This window comes from Bufo gargarizans, chromosome 2 (assembly GCF_014858855.1).
Source record: "Bufo gargarizans isolate SCDJY-AF-19 chromosome 2, ASM1485885v1, whole genome shotgun sequence".
Taxonomy (NCBI): Eukaryota; Metazoa; Chordata; class Amphibia; order Anura; family Bufonidae; genus Bufo; species Bufo gargarizans.
This window is the reverse complement of record NC_058081.1, coordinates 231,911,967-231,934,748: the sequence shown is the minus strand read 5'-3', so window position 1 is coordinate 231,934,748 and position 22,782 is coordinate 231,911,967. Positions and strand designations below refer to the sequence as shown.

Genomic DNA, 22,782 nt, shown 5'->3' with positions numbered 1-22,782 from the left:
GATTGTATTGAGGAGGGACTGCTATGTGAGAATGTATGATGAAGGGTGGGAGGGGGCTGCTGTGTGGGATTGTATGGAGGGTGGGCTGCTGTGTGGGATTGTATGGAGGGTGGGCTGCTGTGTGGGATTGTATGGGGGGGCTGCTGTGTGGGATTGTATGGAGGGGGGCTGCTGTGTGAGATTGTATGGAGGGGGGTGTTTTGTGGAATTATGCTGAGAGAGGGGTGGGGGTAGAGTCATGTGTGGGATTGTATACTGAGACTCATTTGCACATTAATAAAATGTTGGATTTCTGTGCATCCAATCTGTGTAGTTTAATATGAGTAAGGGTAGATTAATGTGTGTGAGTGGGAGAAGGAGTCACTGGAGGTTTTATATGTGTGGAAATAAAGAGCAGACCTAAAGATCCATACAAGTGCTGGAATTCTGTTTTTTCATGTGGATATACAAGGATTTACCTGGGTCGTTCCGTGCACGTACAAGAGGAAAGTTATCGGTTAGCTGGACATTTCTTTTTACCATAGGGGTACATTCACACAGCAGCCCCCCCAGCATACAATCTCACACAGAATCCCCGCTGCATCCAGTTCCCAGCCCCTCCCCAGCAGTCACATCCACCTCTCCACACTGACAGACTCTCCCCTCTCAGTGCTACAGACGCTGCGGAGCAGCCATCCCTGACCTTCCTACTCTGCACACCGTCGGCCAGTGCCTGTGATACAGCGTGATGGTGTGACGTCAGAGGTCCATGCGGAGTATACTGTTAGCCTTTACCGCTGTGAGAGCAGAAAGTGCGCTCTCTCATTAAGTCGCAGCATGGGAACGGGAGGCCACTCCAAGGACTAATTGTCCGGCAGCAGAGCCCTGCCAAGGATGCCAGGAGCAAACACTCATCAAAGTTCCAGGAGCGCCAATCTCCTGGCTGAATAGTGAGTGGCGGGATTCACGGTTCTGCATTGCATTTCTTAATTAGCAGGCGCTGAATCAGCCCCAGAGGGGAGACCCTTAGCAGCAATGAGGAGCAGAATAGAACAAAAGCTGTGGATCTTGTCTTAGAAATGACATTAAAGCCACCACAATTCTACATTCCTGTCCTCCTAGCAGATCCCGTCAGTGGTAACTGATGTATGGGAGACAGAGCCCCCTCACCCCCAGAGGACCAGCCGGATGCCAAAGTACAAGTGCTGTCCCAGTGTGAACTGTGAGGCTGGATGGAGGAGAGGACTCTGCCTGGGACCTGTGTGCTCAGCATCACCTGCACCAGGTAAGCAGCACATGTGTCATCATGCAGTGTGCTCAGCATCACCTGCTGCACCAGGTCAGCAGCACATGTGTCATCATGCAGTGTGCTCAGCATCACCTGCTGCACCAGGTCAGCAGCACATGTGTCATCATGCAGTGTGCTCAGCATCACCTGCACCAGGTAAGCAGCACATGTGTCATCATGCAGTGTGCTCAGCATCACCTGCTGCACCAGGTAAGCAGCACATGTGTCATCATGCAGTGCGCTCAGCATCACCTGCTGCACCAGGTCAGCAGCACATGTGTCATCATGCAGTGTGCTCAGCATCACCTGCTGCACCAGGTCAGCAGCACATGTGTCATCATGCAGTGTGCTCAGCATCACCTGCTGCACCAGGTCAGCAGCACATGTGTCATCATGCAGTGTGCTCAGCATCACCTGCACCAGGTAAGCAGCACATGTGTCATCATGCAGTGTGCTCAGCATCACCTGCTGCACCAGGTAAGCAGCACATGTGTCATCATGCAGTGCGCTCAGCATCACCTGCTGCACCAGGTCAGCAGCACATGTGTCATCATGCAGTGTGCTCAGCATCACCTGCTGCACCAGGTCAGCAGCACATGTGTCATCATGCAGTGTGCTCAGCATCACCTGCTGCACCAGGTCAGCAGCACATGTGTCATCATGCAGTGTGCTCAGCATCACCTGCTGCACCAGGTCAGCAGCACATGTGTCATCATGCAGTGTGCTCAGTATCACCTGCTGCACCAGGTAAGCAGACCAGTCTATGGAGGGGATGGAGTCCGAGCAAAGGGACCAGTGAGAGCGCCTCCTTGTCCTTCTCCATGACATGTTTACCTGTATGCTATCACATTACATGATAGAAAGACAGACGTTGATCGTTTCACTAATGTTTGTGAATGAACTCATTATTGTATTATTAAATATGCTGCAATGTGAACAAATAGCTATAGAGAGCAGTAGACAGATTGATTAGCTATAGAGAGCAATGGATTGATTAAATATAGAGCGTAATTAGGTGATTGATCAGATATAGAGAGCAGTAGAGATTTAGTAGATATAGAGATTAGTAGACATATAGATTAAATATAGAGAGTAATAGACAGATTAATTAGCCATACAGAGTAATAGATTGATTACATTGCGTAATAGGTAGATTAATTAGATATAAAGATAATTGGTTGATTGATTAGATATAGAGAGCAGTAGAAATTGATTAGATAAAGAGAGTAGTAGAGAGATTTATTAGATTGTAGTAGTATTATCACGTAGTATGGAAAGTAGTAGACAAACAGAGTAAATATAGAGAGTAATAGATTGATTAATTAGATATACAGAGTAAAAGATAGATTAAATACTTTGCATAATAGGTAGATTGATTAGATAGAGAGTAGTAGAGAGGTTGATTAAATATAGTAAAGAGAACAGTAGAGAGATTGATTAGATATAGAGAGTAATACTTAGGTAGATTGATTAGATATAGAAAGTAGTAGACCCACTTGATTAGATATAAAGAGTAGCAGACAGATTCATTAGATATAGAAAGTAATAGGTAGATAGATTAGATATAGAGATTATTAGATTGATTAGCTATAGAGAGTAATAGGTAGATAGATTAGATATAGAGAGTATTAGATTGATTAGCTATAGAGAGTAATAGGTAGATAGATTAGATATAGAGAGTATTAGATTGATTAGATATAGATAGTAATAGGTAGATTTATTAGATCTTGAGAGTAATTGGTAGATTAATTAGATATACAGAGTATTAGATATAGAGAGCCGCAGACAGATTGATTAGATCTAGATTAAGCAGTGCTGAACTGTGATCTTTTTACAGTCATCTGGGGTCTGCTGTAGCTTCAGCTGCAGTCCCATGTAAAGCCACAGATAACACAAGGTGATATAGAGATGACACACTTAGCTCTGCTATATCTGTGTATAGACACATGCCCATATTGTAAACACACAGGCTGCATCATCTTCTGCATAATTCATTCTGCTACCTTACCAATGTAGACATACTTGAAAGTAGTAATTCACCTAAAGTTGAGCATCTGTCTCTCTGGATAATAGAGAACAATCCACTAGCATTGCCTGCACTAATGAAGATGGCAATTATCAGTTGGTGAGTTAGATATGCAGTCTTCAGACTCACAGATAAAGGGGCTATTGATAGGTAGCCTGGAGGTATTATAACTGGAAGGTGGTAAACTGGGCACACAAGTAACATTTTTTTGTTTTAGGTAAAACTTGTGTTCATTTCCTATCTTTGATTCTCTTCCTAAATCCACAGACATGCCAGTCATAAATGATTGTTCCCCACACGATAGATAGATATGAAATAAATAGATATGAGATAGATAGATAGATATGAGATAGATAGATAGATATGAGATAGATAGATAGATATGAGATAGATAGATAGGAGATAGGATAGATAGATAGATAGATAGATAGATAGATAGATAGATAGATATGAGATAGATACTGTAGATAGATAGATAGATAGATAGATACTGTAGATAGATAGATAGAGAGATAGATAGATAGGAGATAGGATAGATAGATAGATAGATATGAGATAGATAGATAGATAGATAGATATGAGATAGATAGATAGATAGATAGGAGATAGATACTGTAGATAGATAGATAGATAGATAGATACTGTAGATAGATAGATAGAGAGATAGATAGATAGGAGATAGGATAGATAGATAGATAGATATGAGATAGATAGATAGATAGATAGATAGATATGAGATAGATAGATAGATAGATAGGAGATAGATAGATAAAAGATAGATAGATAGATAGATAGATAGATAGATAGATAGATAGATATGAGATAGATAGATAGAAGATAGATAGATAAAAGATAGATAGATAGATAGATAGATAGATATGAGATAGATAGATAGATAGATATGAGATAAAATAGATAGGATAGATATGAAATAGATAGATAGATAGATAGATAGATATGAGACAGACAGATAGATAGATATATAGATATGAGATAGGATAGATAGATAGATATGAGATAGGATAGATAGATAGATAGATAGATAGATAGATAGATAGATAGATAGATATGAGATAGATAAATATGAGATAGAATAGATAGATAGGATAGATATATAGATATGAGATAGATAGATATGAGATAAAATAGATAGATATGAGATAGAATAGATAGATAGGATAGATATATAGATATGAGATAGATAGATATGAGATAAAATAGATAGATATGAGATAGAATAGATAGATAGATAGGATAGATATATAGATATGAGATAGATAGATATGAGATAAAATAGATAGATATGAGATAGAATAGATAGATAGATAGGATAGATATATAGATATGAGATAGATAGATATGAGATAAAATAGATAGATATGAGATAGAATAGATAGGATAGATGGATAGATAGAATTATGTATAACAATTGGAAACATATCATTTGTATCGCATCATATTTTAGAACATAGACTAAACAATGATCTGATTATTATTGGACGTGTCACATGCGTTTCATTGTGTCTGTGGCCAGCTCTTCCCATCAGTCATTCACAGTGAAGGTATCTGCAGGGTTTGTTAGTTAATGGGGGACTGCTGGGTGCATGAGACTAATACATCATGTTTAAATCAAGTGAGGCGCTCAGCTAAGTAAAAAATGCTTCTGTCTGTATACTGTAGTAGTGTGACCACAGCTGAATGAGCTACAGACGCTGGGTCCCACAAGGAAAGCATTGCTGTCACCAGTTCCCAAGGGGGACTTCATGCAGAGACAAAGAGGTAACAGAGGATCAGCGCTCTGTGCCCTGACAGTCCCTGAAGGGGAAACATGTGGTCACAATTAGACATGTTCTTTGCTTTGGGCTTTCTGTAAAGGGTAATTACACATGAATGTAAGTGAAATCTTTAACACCATTAATGACTAATGTATTATGTAGAATGGTCCCTATTTTGTATTATACTTTTGAGTCAATGAGCTGCTTCAAACCATACGTATCCCAAGCATGAAATGCCAATGCAGACCGTGCATAAGGTTAATAAGCATGAACGATACTTTGGGCATAATATATGATTCCCTTCATGTGATGAAGCATTGCAGCCCTTTTCTGGGCCCTGGCATGTTTCATTATATGTTTCCATAGCCCTTGGAGTTTCCATTAAGTGTTACAAGGTCTCTCGTCCACCAATATTTATCACTTGTAAACATGGATTATGAAATATAAATTATGTGTTGCGGAACATGTATGTTTTTTAAATGACAGCTGGATATTATCCCCTGGGAGCGCTATATTCTCTCTGATATTACAAATGATAATGAAAGGATTTGCGCTGACGCTGTCTCTTTCTGTTTAAAAGTGCTGGAAACATATTGGTCACCACTAAAGTTGAAAAATTGCCGTTTGCTACTGTTGAAGTGACTAATTCAATTTATAAATTTGATACTAGACTTGTAAAAGAGTTTTAAATGGGTGTGATTTATTAAAATGGGGCAGAATGGGATAAAAATAAAAAGAAGCATTACTCACCCCACTGATCCCACAACCCTGTCTTCTACTGCTGTTCTGGACTCCACTGCTCTCCACATCCTGTTCCCGATTCAACACACAGGAAATGCCTGCTCAGCCAATCACTGGCTGCAGCCATGACCCGCCTCAGGCAGTGATTGGCTGAGCAGGCATCTCCAGACATTTCCTTTGTGTCAAGCCTAGAGAAGGAGAAGGAATAGTAGCAGAAGGACATGAGTTGGGGAAACAGTGAGGTGAGTATTAAAGAGGACCTTTCACTCGTATACAAACTAAAAACTAACTATACCTGTGGGCAGAGCGACGCCCAGGGGTCCCCCTGCACTTACTAGTATGCCTGGGCGCCGCTCCGTTCGCCCGGTATAGGCTCCGGTGTCTCAGCTCCGTCTGTTGTACTGGACTGATTTTTTGTAGGGGGCGTGTCCCTTGCTGCAGCACTGGCCAATCGCAGCGCACAGCTCATAGCCAGGCTATGAGCTGTGCGCTGCGATTGGCCAGCACTACAGCAAGGGACACGCCTCCTACAAGAAATCAGTCAGAGGGAGCGCAGACACCGGAGCCTATACCGGGCGAACGGAGCGGCGCCCAGGCATACTAGTAAGTGCAGGGGGACCCCTGGGCGCCGCTCTGCCCACAGGTATAGTTAGTTTTTAGTTTGTATACGAGTGAAAGGTCCTCTTTAAGTATCACTTAATAAAAAAAAATTCAAGATTCAACATACAAAAAGCAATATGTAACATCATACAGTCCCCAAAACAACAAAAACACCACATCATACCCACACCCCGGTTAACAAAGAATAAAAAAAAAAAAACAACATCTAAGTTTACCCTTTTAACGAAAGGTTTCAGATTTCCGACCATTTCTTATCCATATTTTCGGAGTTAACAAGTCTGGATTTTATCAACATATAGTTTAAAGTGGATTTTTCCCCAAACTTCTTTTGTCATTTTAACTCCTTCGGCTCCTACAACTGTACAGGGTAAGGCCACTCTTGCTGAAATAGTCAAAAAGCTGGACTTTCAAGCCTCTTCTCTGTAAATTACTTGGTCCTTCAAAACACTTAATTTGAGCTTCATGTAACCTGGCGGCAAACCTTGTGTTACTTTAGTTGGGCAACTGGAGTGTTATCTGACAATTAATGGCAAAGGTTCATTTAGCCAGTCTCATATTATTAGGGATATAAACAGGATTGGATATACACTTGTGGGCTCTCCACATCATCATTTCAAGGGCAGAAATCTATAAACTGCAGATTCTGTGATTTGGATTTGGAGTGCCATCATTGTACTTGTTTGGGTGTGGTACGCCTTTATATCTGAACAGTCCCAGAGCAAGGGTGATGCATTGTCTTATTTACATGCACATATGTCCAGAACTAGAAGTCTGTATGAAAGTCTAATGGGCATAAAGTGAAACGAGTTCTAATAACTAACAGATGCAGTGCTGAAAGTTCCTTAGAGGTGGTACATGGTTTACAGTCATTTGACAAAGTGTTACGGTGATAACATCAGCAACGCCATGTGCTTGGTTTAGAAATGTATTTATAACAAGATTTTGGAACAGGTTTATACAAACCGGATTCCAAAAAAGTTGGGACACTATACAAATCGTGAATAAATACTGAATGCAATGATGTGGAGGTGCCAACTTCTAATATTTTATTCAGAATAGAACATAAATCACGGAACAAAAGTTTAAACTGAGAAAATGTACCATTTTAAGGGAAAAATATGTTTAATCAGAATTTCGTGGTGTCAACAAATCCCCAAAAAGTTGGGACAAGGCCATTTTCACCACTGTGTGGCATCTCCCCTTCTTCTTACAACACTCAACAGACGTCTGGGGACCGAGGAGACCAGTTTCTCAAGTTTAGAAATAGGAATGCTCTCCCATTCCTGTCTAATACAGGCCTCTAACTGTTCAATCGTCTTGGGCCTTCTGTGTTGCACCTTCCTCTTTATGATGCGGCAAATGTTCTCCATAGGTGAAAGATCTGGACTGCAGACTGGCCATTTCAGTACCCAGATCCTTCTCCTACGCAGCCATGATGTTGTGATTGATGCAGAATGTGGTCTGGCATTATCTTGTTGAAAAATGCAGGGTCTTCCCTGAAAGAGATGACGTCTGGATGGGAGCATATGTTGTTCTAGAACCTGAATATATTTTTCTGCATTGATTGTGCCTTTCCAGACATGCAAGCTGCCCATGCCACACGCACTCATGCAACCCCATACCATCAGAGATGCAGGCTTCTGAACTGAGCGTTGATAACAACTTGGGTTGTCCTTGTCCTCTTTGATCCGGATGACATGGCGTCCCAGATTTCCAAAAAGAACTTCGAATCGTGACTCGTCTGACCACAGAACAGTCTTCCATTTTGCCACACTCCATTTTAAATGATCCCTGGCCCAGTGAAAATGCCTGAGCTTGTGGATCTTGCTTAGAAATGGCTTCTTCTTTGCACTGTAGAGTTTCAGCTGGCAACGGTGGATGGCACGGTGGATTGTGTTCACTGACAATGGTTTCTGGAAGTATTCCTGAGCCCATTCTGTGATTTCCTTTACAGTAGCATTCCTGTTTGTGGTGCAGTGTCGTTTAAGGGCCCGGAGATCACGGGCATCCAGTATGGTTTTACGGCCTTGACCCTTACGCACAGAGATTGTTCCAGATTCTCTGAATCTTCGGATGATGTTATGCACAGTTGATGGTGATAGATGCAAAGTCTTTGCAATTTTTCGCTGGGTAACACCTTTCTGATATTGCTCCACTATCTTTCTGTGCAACATTGTGGGAATTGGTGATCCTCTACCCATCTTGGCTTCTGAGAGACACTGCCACTCTGAGAAGCTCTTTTTATACCCAATCATGTTGCCAATTGACCTAATTAGTGTTAATTGGTCTTCCATCTCTTCATTATGCTCAAATTTACTTTTTCCAGCCTCTTATTGCTACTTGTCCCAACTTTTTTGGGATTTGTTGCATTCAGTTTTTATTCACGATTTGTATAGTGTCCCAACTTTTTGGGAATCCGGTTTGTAGACTGATGCTATCAGCAACCCAACAACACCATAGACATCTCCATACAATTCTCAAAAATCATCATTACATCTATGAGCCATGGCACAGAAACTTTTAGGGAGGAATTTACTATATGAAGACTGGTCTTTTTGTACCACAGTTTTAAGCAAAGGTGCACTGGTTTTCAATGTGGTTCACTCCTCTTAGCCTGTTCCGGACACATGATGTACCGGTACGGCATGTTGTCCCGTTATTAAGGACACATGATGTACCGGTATCGGCGGGCGGTGATCGGTACAAGGTGCCTGCTCAAATCATTGAGCAGGCACCTTGGGTCAATGCACGGGGGGGTCCCGTGACCCCCCCGTGTCGGCGATCTCCGCAAACCGCAGGTCAATTCAGACTTGCGGTTTGCGGCTTTTTATGGTGCGGCGGGCGGCAGTGCCATCGGGTCCCTGTGGTGCTGTAGGGGGGACCCGATGGCATGGAAGGCAGCACGATGCACTGCCTTCCTGTGACTAGCCTGTGAGATCCAGCCCCCTGGATCTCACAGGCTGGAAGCTGTATGAGTAATACACACTGTATTACTCATACAGCCAATGCATTCCAATACAGTAGTATTGGAATGCATTGTAAAGGATTAGACCCCCAAAAGTTGAAGTCCCAAAGTGGGAGAAAAATGAAAGTGAAAAACAAAGTTGAAAAATCAAGTTTTCCCCCCCAAAAATTCAAAGTTTCAAGTAAAAATAAACAAAAACGTCATTTCCCTTAAAGTAAAAAAAAATAGGGGGAAAAAACATATTAGGTATCACCGCGTCCGTATCGACCAGCTCTAAAAAAAACATATCAAATGACCTAACCCCTCAGATGAACACCGTAAAAAAAATTAAAATAAAAACTGTAAAGCATTTTTTTGTCACCTTACATCGCAAAAAGTACAACAGCAAGCGATCAAAAAGGCGTATGCCCAACAAAATAGTACCAATCTAACCATCACCTCATCCTGCAAAAAAGGAGTCCCTACCTGAGACAATCGCCCCCCCAAAAAAACCTGTGGCTCAGAATATGGAGACACTAAGACACTAAAACATCATTTTTTTGTTTTAAAAAAAGCTGTTATTGTGTAAAACTTACATAAGTTAAAAAAAGTATCCATATTAGGTATCGCGGCGTCCGTATCGACCGGCTCTATAAACATATCACATGACCTAACCCCTCAGATGAACACCGTAAAAAATAAAAAATAAAAACTGTGCTAAATACGGTAAACCATTTTTTTGCCACCTTACATCACAAAAAGTACAACAGCAAGCGATCAAAAAGGCGTATGCCCACCAAAATAGTCCCTACCTGAGACAATCGCCCCTCAAAAAAAAACTATGGCTCAGAATATGGAGACAATAAAACATATTATTTTTTTTTAAAAAAAAGCTGTTATTGTGTAAAACTTATATAAATAAGAAAAGTATACATATTAGGTATCGCCGCGTCCGTATCGACCGGCACTATAAAAATATCACATGACCTAACCCCTCAGATGAACACCATAACAAATAAACAATAAAAACTGTGCTAAATAAAAAAAAATTTGTCACCTTACATCACAAAAAGTGTAATAGCAAGCGATCAAAAAGTCACACGCACCCCAAAATAGTGCCAATCAAACCATCATCTCATCGCACAAAAATTTAGACCCTACCTAAGATAATCGCCCAAAAACTGAAAAAACTATGGCTCTCAGAATATGGAGACACTAAAACATGATTTTTTTTTTGTTTCTAAAATTATATTATTGTGTAAAACTTACATAAATAACAAAAAGTATACATATTAAGTATCTCCGCGTCCGTAATAACCTGCTCTATAAAAATATCACATGACCTAACCCCTCGGGTGAATACCGTGAAAAAATTAAAACGGTGTAAAAAAAGCCATTTTTTGTCACCTTACATCACAAAAAGTGTAATAGCAAGCGATCAAAAAGTCATACGCACCCCAAAATAGTGCCAATCAAACCGCAATCTCATCCCGCAAAAATCATACCCTACCCAAGATAATCGCACAAAAACTGAAATAACTATAGCTCTCAGACAATGGAAACACTAAAACATTTTTTTTTTGTTTCAAAAATGAAATCATTGTGTAAAACTTACATAAATAAAAATATAGTATACATATTAGGTATCGCCGCGTCCTTGACAACCTGCACTATAAAAATACCACATGATCTAACCTGTCAGATGAATGTTGCAAATAACAAAAAATAAAAACTGTGCCAAAACAGCTATTTCTTGTTACCTTGCCTCACAAAAAGTGTAATATACAGGAACCAAAAATCATATGTACCCTAAAATAGTACCAACAAAACTGCCACCCTATCCCGTAGTTTTTAAAATGGGGTCCCTTTTTTGGAGTTTCTACTCTAGGGGTGCATTAGGGGGGCTTCAAATGGGACATGGTGTAAAAAAAACTGTCCAGCAAAATCTGCCTTCCAAAAACCGTATGGCATTCCTTTCTTTCTGCGCCCTGTCGTGTGCCCGTACAGTGGTTTACAACCACATATGGGGTGTTTCTGTAAACTACAGAATCAGAGCCATAAATATTGAGTTTTGTTTGGCTGTTAACCCTTGCTTTGTAACTGGAAAAAAATAAAAATGGAAAATCTGCCAAAAAAAGTGAAATTTTGAAATTGTATCTCTATTTTCCATTAATTCTTGTGGAACACCTAAAGGGTTAACAAAGTTTGTAAATTCAGTTTTGAATACCTTGAGGGGTGTAGTTTCTAAAATGGGGTCACTTTTTTGGAGTTTCTACTATAGGGGTGCATCAGGGGAGCTTCAAATGGGACAAGGTGTCAAAAAACCAGTCCAGCAAAATCTGCTTTCAAAAACCGTATGGCATTCCTTTTCTTCTACGCCCTGCCATGTGCCCGTACAGCGGTTTATGACCACATATGGGGTGTTTCTGTAAACTACAGAATCAGAGCCATAAATATTGAGTTTTGTTTGGCTGTTAACCCTTGCTTTGTAATTGGAAAAAAAATATTAAACTTGAAAATCTGCCAAAAAAGTGAAATTGTATCTCTATTTTCCATTAATTCTTGTGGAATACCTAAAGGGTTAACAAAGTTTGTAAAATCAGTTTTGAATACCTTGAGGGGTGGTTTCTATTATGTAAGACTCACAAAGTGACTTCAGACCTGAACTGGTCCTTGAAAAGTGGGTTTTAGAAAATTTCTGAAAAATGTCAAGATTTGCTTCTAAACTTCTAAGACTTGTAACATCCCCAAAAAATAAAATGTCATTCCCAAAATGATCCAAACATGAAGTAGATATATGGGGAATGTAAAGTAATAACTATTTTTGTAGGTATTACTATGTATTATAGAAGTAGAGAAATTGAAACTTTGAAATTTGCTAATTTTTGCCAATTTTTGGAAAATTTGGTATTTTTTTTAATAAATAAAAATGAATTTTTTTTACTCTATTTTACCAGTGTCATGAAGTACAATATGTGACGAAAAAACTATCTCAGAATGGCCTGGATAAGTCAAAGTGTTTTAAAGTTATCAGCACTTAAAGTGACACTGGTCAGATATGCGAAAAATGGCCAAGTCCTTAAGGTGAAAATGAGCCCGGTCCCTAAGCATTGTCCGTTTAACTGATGTTCAGCCATCAAACAATTTATATCTAATGTGTTTGGCCAGCTCTAGACTTAGTCTACTTTGACATCTGCATTTTTGCTGGATCTGACAGGGTTCAGCAAAAACGCTTCCATCAGGCTGCATCCGGTTGTATTATCTCTAAAATGGCCATGATGGAGCTGGCACTAAAACCATTGTAAGTCAATGGGCACCAGATCTGTCTTCTTTTGTGTCTGAGAAAACGGATTCGGTACCACTGACTTACATTGTGTTTCATGCCGGATCCGTCTTGCTCCGTATCCCATGCCAGGCAGAAAAACACTGCTTGCAGGTGTAAAACAAGCCATTTTTGTCACCTTACATCACAAAAAGTGTAATGCCAAGCGATCATACGCACACCAAAATCATAGTAATCAAACCGTCATCTCATCCCGCAAAAAATCAGACCCTACGTAAGACAATCGCCCAAAAAATAAATAAATATGGCTTTCAGAATATGGAGACACTAAAAAATCTTTTTTTACAAAACATAAATACATAGAAACATAGAATGTTTCGGCAGATAGGAACCATTTGGTCCATCTAGTCTGCCCAATATACTGAATACTATGAATAGCCTCTGGCCCTATCTTATATGGAGGATGGCTTTATGCCTATCCCATGCATGCTTAAACTCTTTCACTGTATTTGCAGCTACCACTTCTGCAGGAAGGCTATTCCATGCATCCACTACTCTCTCAGTAAAGTAATACTTCCTGATATTACTTTTAAACCTTTGCCCCTCTAATTTAAAACTATGTCCTCTTGTAGCAGTTTTTCTTCTTTTAAATATTCTCTCCTCTTTTACTGTGTTGATTCCCTTTATGTATTTAAAAGTTTCTATCATATCCCCTCTGTCTCGTCTTTCTTCCAAGCTATACATGAAAGGTCCTTTAATCTTTCCTGGTAAGTTTTATCCTGCAATCCATGTACTAGTTTAGTAGCTCTTCTCTGAGCTCTCTCCAAAGTATCAATATCCTTCTGGAGATATAGTCTCCAGTACTGCGCACTAGGGATCGACCGATATTGATATTTTAGGGCCGATACCGATACCGATAATTTGTGAACTTTCAGGCCGATAGCCGATAATTTATACCGATATTCTGGGAATTTTCATTTTTGAAAAAAAATAAAAAATTCCTACACAAATCTGCTGAAAATTAATGTTTATTGTTAATGTATAGTTTTATTTTTTGTAAATCTTTTTTTCATTTATACTTAATATTTTGGTGTTTTATTTTTATTTTTTTAACTTTTTTTTCTTTCTAACTTTTAGCCCCCTTAGGGACTAGAACCCTTGTCCTATTCACCCTGATAGATCTCCATCAGGGTGAATAGGAGCTCTCACTGTCCCTGCTGCTCTGTGCTTTGTGCACACAGCAGCATGGAGCTTATCATGGCAGCCAGGGCTTCAATAGCGTCCTGGCTGCCATGGTAACCGATCGGAGCCCCAGGATTACACTGCTGGGGCTCCGATCGGAGGAGCAGGGGGGAGGGGATCCGCTACACCACCAATGATTAATACAGGGGGGGGGCGCACTGCGCCACCAATGTTTTTAATGTGGAGGCACTGCACCACCAATGATTAATATACTGGGAGGCTTGGGGGGGGGGGGGGCGCACTGCGCCACCAATGATTAATATACTGGGGGGCTTGAGGGGGGCACACTGCGCCACCAATGAGTAATATACTGGGGGGCTTGGGGGGGGCGCACTGCGCCACCAATGAAGTTAAATCTCTCATTTATTCATATACAGGAGGCGGGTGTTGGCTGCAGAATGACATAGCCGGCTCCCGACCTCTATGAGCGGTAGCTGCGATCCACGGCACCTGAGGGGTTAACTACCGCGGATCGCAGCTACAGCTCATAGAGGTCGGGAGCCGGCTATGTCATTCTGCAGCTCCCGACTCCTGTTCAATTTGAATAAATGAGAGATTTCTCTTCATTGGTGGTGCAGTGGCCACAGCCCCTCCCCTTCTCTTGTCCCCTGTCCTCCCATTGGCTGCAGCGGCAGCAGCACAGGGGGAGGAGACACTGCTCCTTCTCCCCTGTGCTGCTGCTGAGGGAACACGGAGAGCGCTGTCAGCAGCGCGATCTGTGTTCCCAGTACGTTATCGGTATATCGGCAAAATAAATGCCGATACCGATAACAGTCAAAATCTTCAATATCGGCCGATAATATCGGTAAAACCGATAATCGGTCGATCCCTACTGCGCACAATACTCCAAATGAGGTCTCACTAGTGCTCTGTAGAGCGGCATGAGCACTTCCCCCTTTCTACTGGTAATTCCTTTTGCTATACACCCAAGCATTCTGCTAGCATTTCCTGCTGCTCTATGACATTGTCTGCCTACCTTTAAGTCTTCTGAAATAATGACCCCTAAATCCCTTTCCTCAGATACCGAGGTTAGAACTGTATCACTGATTTTATATTCTGCTCTTGGGTTTTTACGCCCCAGGTGCATTATCTTGCACTTATCAACATTAAATTTTAGTTGCCAGATTTTTGACCATTCCTCTAGTTTTCCTAAATCCTTTTCCATTTGGTGTATCCCTCCAGGAACATCAACCCTGTTACAAATCTTTGTGTCATCAGCAAAAAGACACACCTTACCATCGAGGCCTTCTGCAATTCCGCTGATAAAGATATTAAACAATATGGGTCCCAGAACAGATCCCTGAGGTACCCCACTGGTAACAAGACCATGGTCTGAATATACTCCATTGACTACAACCCTCTGTTGTCTGTCCCTCAGCCACTGCCTAATCCATTCAACAATATGGGAGTCCAAGCACAAAGACTGCAATTTATTGATAAGCCTACTATATGGGACAGTATCAAAAGCCTTACTAAAGTCTAGATAAGCGATGTCTACTGCACTTCCGCCATCTATTATTTTAGTGACCCAATAAAATAAAAAAATCAATAAGATTAGTTTGACATGATCTCCCTGAAGTAAACCCATGCTGTTTTTCATCTTTCAATCCATGGGATTTAAAATGTTCCAAGTATGGTTTCCATTAATTTCCCAACTTTTGATGTCAGGCTTACTGGCCTATAATTGCCCGATTCCTCCCTACTACCTTTCTTGTGAATAGGCAGAGCATTTGCTAATTTCCAATCTTCTGGGATGACTCCTGTTACCAGTAATTGGTTAAATAAATCTGTTAATGGTTTTGCTAGTTCACCGCTAAGCTCCTTTAATAGCTTTGGGTGTATCCCATCAGGCCCCTGTGACTTATTTGTATTCATTTTAGACAGCTGACTTAGAACCTCTTCCTCTGTAAAGACACATGCATCAAAAGATTCATTTTTCCTCCCTAACTGAGGTCCTTTTCCTTCATTTTCCTTTGTAAAAACTGAACAGAAGTATTCATTGAGGCAGTCAGCTAGTTCTTTATCTTCTTCCATATACCTTCCATCTTTTGTTTTTAATCTGGTAATTCCTTGTTTAAATTTCCTTTTTTCATTTATGTAATGCTTTATTATGTAAAACTTAAAGGGACACTGACAGGCCCTATAAACATATTTAGTTATTCCTATGCATTCATAGATCTATTAAAGTGTATTCCAATGATATAAGAGTACCCCCTGTCCGCATTGTAAACCATGTAAAAACAACTTTATATTCATCTGTCAATCACATTTCTTTATGCCCAAGGGGCGTTTTTTCTCATACCTTTGTGCCCAGCCGCACCTCAACTGTCGATTCCTCCCGCGCCCAGCTCATTATTATTCACTGCGCTGGGCGGTTCTTACATTCCCTGATCCTGTCAGTTCCCGCGCATGCCCGATAGAGACTTATGGGTCACACCACTGCCTCCTCTTCCCCTGTGTTACATGCTGGCCAATCCTTGTCCAAGACGCAGGCCCTGATGCCTCCTAACCTGCACCCGGAACTTCGCAAGCACCATCAGCTAGCACATCCACTTCTGTGTCCCAGTGCAGCGTACAGATGTCTATACCCCAGGCCTTTGAATGAAAGTGCAAATACCCTGCCACCCACACACAGGCCATAGCACTAAATGCGCACCTTTCCAAATTGCTGGCCCTGGAAATGTTGCCATTTAGTCTTGTGGACAATGAGGCTTTCCGCAGCCTGATGGCGGCTGCTGTCTCTCGTTACTCAGTCCCCAGCCACCACTATTTTTCCTGGTATTCCGTTCCCTCCTTACACCAGCATGTGTCCCGTAACATCACCCGTGCCCTGACCAACACAGTTATTGGGAAGGTCCACTTAATGACTGACACATGGACAAGTGCTTTTGGCCAGGAACGCTACATTTTCCTGACGGCACCTGGGTGAACATTGTAGAGGCTGGGAGCGAGTCGTACCCTGGGATGGCACAGATGCTAGCCCACATGTTCAACTTAGTGGTTCAGCGGTTTCTCAAAACCTGCCTCAATTTGCCTGAGCTACTAGTGAAGGTGCGCCACGTGTGTGCCCATTTTCGAAAATCATCTACAGCTGCTTAGTGTCTGGCAATGCTGCAACAGTGCTTGCAATTGCCAGCTCACCAACTGTTGTGTGACTTGAGCATGCGCTTGAACTCCACATTCCACATGTTGGCTAGGCTTTGTGAGCAGCAGAAGGCAGTAGTGGAATACCAGCTGCAAATGGTCGTCGCCTTTCCATTCAGCTTCCACTCTTCACAAGCGACGAGTGGGCATGGATGTCTGACCTCTCTGAGGTTTTACGCAACTTTGAGGAATCAATACAGATGGTGAGCGGCGATGCCGCTATTATGAGTGTAACCATCCCACTTCTGTGTCTACTGAAACGCTCGCTGCTCACAATAAAGGCGGGCGCTTTGCATGTGGAAGAGGTGGAAATGGGGGAAGACAGTACACAGAGTGATAGCCAGACACTCTTGTCTTCTCAGCACGAATTGGATGATGATGAGGAGGAGCAGGAGCAGGAGACGGTTGCCTCTGCTACAGAGGGTAGTACTCATGGAAGTTTTATTCAATCTGTTCAGAGTGGATAGGCTGAAGAGGAGTAAGAGTATGAGGAGATTGAGAGTCATCCTCCTGATGAGGACAGCAAAGTTTTGGCTGTTGGGACTGTGGCACACATGGCTGACTTTATGTTATGCGGCCTTTCCCGTGACCCTCGCGTTATATGCATTTTGGCCAACACTGATTAATGGTTGTTCACCCTTCTTGACCCCCCGCTACATAGAGAACTTCTCATCTCTCATTCCTGTGGTGGTGAGGACTAGCAAAATGGTGCAATACCAGAAGGTCCTTGTGGAAAAATTGCTCCAAAAATTTCCAGCTGACAATGCTGGTGGCAGAGTACGTAGTTCCTTGGGCAACTGAGGAGGGGAGACAAGGGAAACACACGGCAGTTCCAACAGAGGAAGGGCAGCACCCTCACTGTGATGCGCAGCCTAGTGTCACAAGTAGAGAAAAGTTTTGGAAGATGCTGAAGGAGTAAGTAGCAGACTGTGTCAGCGTCCTCAGTTATCCCTCTGTGCCTTACAACTATTGGGTGTCCAAGCTGGACACGTGGCACGAACTGGCTCTCTATGCCTTGGCGTTGCTGGCCTGTCCCGCCGCCAGCGATTTGTCAGAGCAGGTATTTAGTGCTGCTGGGGGCATAATACCTGATAAGTGCATCCGCCTGTCAACTGAAAATGCTGACAGGGTGACTTATCAAAATGAACAAGGCCTGGATTGCCCCTGACTTCTCTACTCCACCAGGGTGCGTATGATGCCCTCCTTTATGTGTAATAAAGGGTGTATTGGAGTGCTGATTCCTTGTAATTTTTGGCAGCCCTTTCACTTAGTGCATAGGCTTTATGAGTGTAGGAGTCCCACTACCTGAACAATTGTACCACAATGTGAATTAGGCCCTCCTTTATGTGATATACAGGTTGTATCGGAGTGCCTCTTCCTTGTAATTTTTGGCAGCATTTGCACTTTATATACAAGTAAATATACAGGAAAGAATGTTTCCTAACAGTTTTTCCTCTAAAATCGATTTTATCTTCGGTTTTATGCGTATTATTGTCAGTCTGTAAAATTGGCATACTACTCGGACAACATCATTCCCAGCAGCGAACTTGGAGTCCAAGATGCATCCAAACATCCTCCCCATGCTGATCCCGAACCATTTCAGTGGTGTTTCCATCAATTTCTGACCTTTTCCTATGAACCAGACACCCTCGCCTCTTCAGAGCAGGGGGTGTCTGGTTTAATGCTCGGGTTCTCCCATTGACTTCCATTGTGCTCTGGTGCTCAGTAGAGCACCCAAGCATCCCGAGGTGTTGTACTCGAGCACCCGAGCACTGTGGTGCTCAATCAACACTACAATTTAGTATACTGTACATACTTTAGGGGATGTCTTACTTCAGCAAATAACATTTATTATGTAGAGTATGTATGAGCACCCGAGCATCCCAAAGTGTTCTACTCGAGTACCAGAGCACCCGAGTACTTTGGTGCTCGATCAACACTAGTTATTAGATGACCCGCACAAAGTGAATGTAGCATTCACACAGCTAGAAAAATATTTAACCCTCTGTGACAGAATATCTCAATATTTTTAATCAAGACCAATTGAAAAAATGATTTTTAGCCCCAAATGAGTGAAATGCAATCATAATAATTATTGTCCTCAAAGGTGTACATAGCCTTAAACAATTTCAACCAGCAATGCATATACTGTACATGCAACATTTAGGGGAAAAACAGTATGTATAACATGTATAAGGAGCTTTTTTTCTTTTGAGTTACATGTGTTCCTTTCAATAAAGTATTACATTTGTAAGAATTAAATATCTTTCTCACATGAACACAAACAAATTATCACCTCCTATTGTAGCTTCACCTGTTTTAAATTTGATACATGAGATATTGTGAAATCATTGAAAACTGTTTGGCCAATTTAATTATACAGTATATGGATTATGAAATGGTGTTCAAAATTAATATACCACATCCTGATAAGATTATACAGAGCAGTGATTTCATGATTTTATAAAAGGAACTCTATTTGTGTTGCAAATATAGAAAGTCACACTTGGTATATTTGGTTTGGAAGACCTCTTCTTGTGTTCTCATATGGCTCCCAGCTGTCGCTCAGGGTCGGGGGTGTTTGTTTGCAAGGTCTGGCCAAACTGAGAAGGGTTTGTCTAAAATTGATAAATTCTTTAGGCTAATTTCACATCTGTGGCTGTTTTCTCCAGATCCGATATTGCTGGATACTGCCACCTGCCCACCGGAACCCATTGACTATAATGGTGTCCGGCAGAGATTCGGCTGCTACCCCACAAATATGCCGGGAATCAGTTGGGCAGGAAAAGCTGCATGCAACGGATTTGTCCGGTTGATTCCCGCATTCTATGCCAGAACAACTAGCTAGCCTTAGACTTAGATTTAAGGCTACATTCAAACTAGCTTTTTAGCTGGATCCGGCAGGATTCAGCAAAAAACTTTCCGTTATTAATATAATACAACCATTTGCATCCGTTATGAACGGATCTGGTTGTATTATCTTTAGCATAGCCCAGATGGATCCATCATGAACACCATTGGAAGTCAGTGGAGGACTGATCCGTTTTCTATTGTGTCAGAGAAAACTGATCTATCCCTATTGACTTGCATTGTGTGTCATGACTAGTGATGAGCAAGCATGCTCGGCCGAAATGCTGTTCGGCTCGAGCATCGCTATGCTTGGCAAATCTGAGTGCTCGGCCGAATAATTCCGGTGCTCAAATACAATTTAATACAATGAAAGTCAATGGGAGAACTCCAGGCACCCCCTGCTTGGAAGAAAAGAGGATGTCTGGTTCATAAAAAGAACATTAGAAATTGATGGAATCCCATCAAAATGGTTTGGCAAAGCATTAAGAGAATAGCTGGATGCATCTTAGACTCCTATTATGTATGACATACAATAGACAACCACACCAAGGCAACAGTATATGCCAAAACCAGGTATGCGCAAGCCATAAATCTATCCATGAGACAGATAACAGCCAGCATATCTTTCAATGGCAGCTTTGTGCACTATGAAATATTCCAAAGCAGCTCTCATCTGACTGAGAACCAGTAAACCTCAAAGTTATTTTGCATCTGTTGGATGGCTTGGGTGGACCTGCACACCTAGATCAATATCATTAGGGCGAAAAAAAGTTTTCTGATTGTCCTAACATAATATTCAATAACCTTTCTATACAGTTTTGTCATGTAAAAACTTGATTGTATAAACATGGGCATATGGGAAAGACATGCAAATGAGCAGAATCTCCCATGAGCAGCGCCCTCTATTAGTTACATAGTGTTATTACAAGACTATTCACTCACAACAGCGAATAGTCTTGTCATAACACTATGCAACTAATAGAGGGCACTGTTCATGAGTCATGATTCATGAGTCATGAATCATAACTCATGAACAGTGCCCTCTTTTAGTTGCATAGTATTATTATAAGACTATTCGCTGAGATCATATTTGCTATATAGCTCTATATACATTTTTTAAAATATTCGTAATATTCTAAAAAACGAATATATAGCAGTATAGCAAATATTATGTAATAATTATGTAGTAAATCAGTGATAATATCTGACACTGGAAAAGCTGGGTAATAATAGTGTAGATCGCGAGTTATTACCCAGCTTTCCCAGTGTCAGATTTTATCACTGAGTTATTACCCAGCTTTCCCAGTGTCAGATATCATCCTAGTGTAGATCTCAAATATTTTAATCGCAGGTTTTTCATGCGAATTTTCCATGCAAAAGGCTACACTAATAAGTCTAATATTCTTGTCAGAAGACTATGAAACCAATAGATGGCACTATTGCATTATGAACAGCGTCCTCTATTGGTTTCATAGTCTTCTGACAAGAATATTAGTCTGTCATAAGACTGTAAAACCAATAGAGGGCGCTGTTCATAACTCAATAGGGGCCTCTATTGATTTTCATAGTATTATGAAAAACAAGGCAGATTCTGGTAATTTGCATGTCTTTCCCATATGCCCATGTTTATGCAAATGAGTTTTTACATGACAACACTGTATAGAAAGGTTATTGAATATTATGAATGGACAATCAGAAAACTTTTTGTCGCCCTAATGATATTGATCTAGGTGTGCAGATCCATCCAAAGCCATCCAACAGATGCAAAATAACTTTGATGTTTATTGGTTCTCAGTCAGATGAGAGCTGGTTTGGAATATCTCATAGTGCACAAGACTGCCATTGTAAGGTATGCTGGCTGTTATCTGTTTCATGGATAGATTTATGGCTTGCACATACCTGGCTTTTGGCACATACTGTAGCCTTTGTGTGGTTGTCTATTGTATGTCATACATAATAGGAGTCTAAGACACATCCAGCTGTCCTCTTAATGCTGTTTTCAAACCATTTTGATGGAGTTTCTATAAATTTCTAACCTTTTTTTATAAATAAAAATTGTCAAATTGGTTGCAAGTCAGAATAAATTTGACCCCAATCAAAACTAGACCAATTGACCTGAAAATACTGTATGACACTCTTAGGTCTCCTGGGACTCCTATTTTTTTTCTTTTGGTTTCCTGTTTTCTTTTCGGACCTGACAAAGCTTGAGAGGATCTGCAGAGAAGAATGGCAGAAAATCCCCAAATTTAGGTGTGTAAACCTTGTGGCATCATACTCAAGAAGACTGGAGGCTGTAATATCTGGCATAGGTGCTTCAACTAAGTCCTCAGTAAAATATCTGATTACTCACTGCCAATGCAATATTTTAGTTTTTCCAATACATAAGCAAAGGTTTCCAACATTCTGTTTTCACTTTCTGATTATGGGGCATTGAGTCAGAATGATAAAGAAAATGTAAACTTTTTTTTATTTTCGCACAAGGCTGCAACATAATAAAATATGAAAAAGTGAAAGGGTCTGAAGACTTTCTGAATGCACTGTATACTAACAATGCCTTGTCAATCCCAAGTCTGCACTCAGTGCTGCAAAAAAAGGCCAACTTCCCATTTTTCATATCTTCCTTCTCACAACCCTAAACAGCTATTTAACACTTTTAATTGTTTACTCTGTGCCCCGGTGCCCACCCCCTCATTTCTCATCTCAGCTAAGGACTTTGCCACAAACTTCAAACAAATGATCAACAACATTAGAAAAAGCTTTAGAAACAGTCCACACCCTCCTCTACACAACTGTTCAGTTCTCTTCCTTCCAACCTACTCCAGATCACATCTCCCCACCTGTGCTCTTGATCCAATTACATCCCACCTCATCCCCAACCTCACTACAGTG

General features: G+C 41.1%; 1 protein-coding gene across 1 annotated transcript in view; it reads left to right on the top strand.

Moving 5' to 3' along the window:
• Positions 1–829: 829 nt before the first annotated feature.
• Positions 830–22,782, top strand: part of GRM3 (glutamate metabotropic receptor 3) — a 342,443-nt gene continuing 320,490 nt past the window's right edge. Inside the window, exon 1 of the mRNA XM_044276763.1 lies at positions 830–1,264. The gene's annotated coding sequence lies outside the window, so the exon portion shown is untranslated. The remainder of the gene's footprint in view (positions 1,265–22,782) is intronic.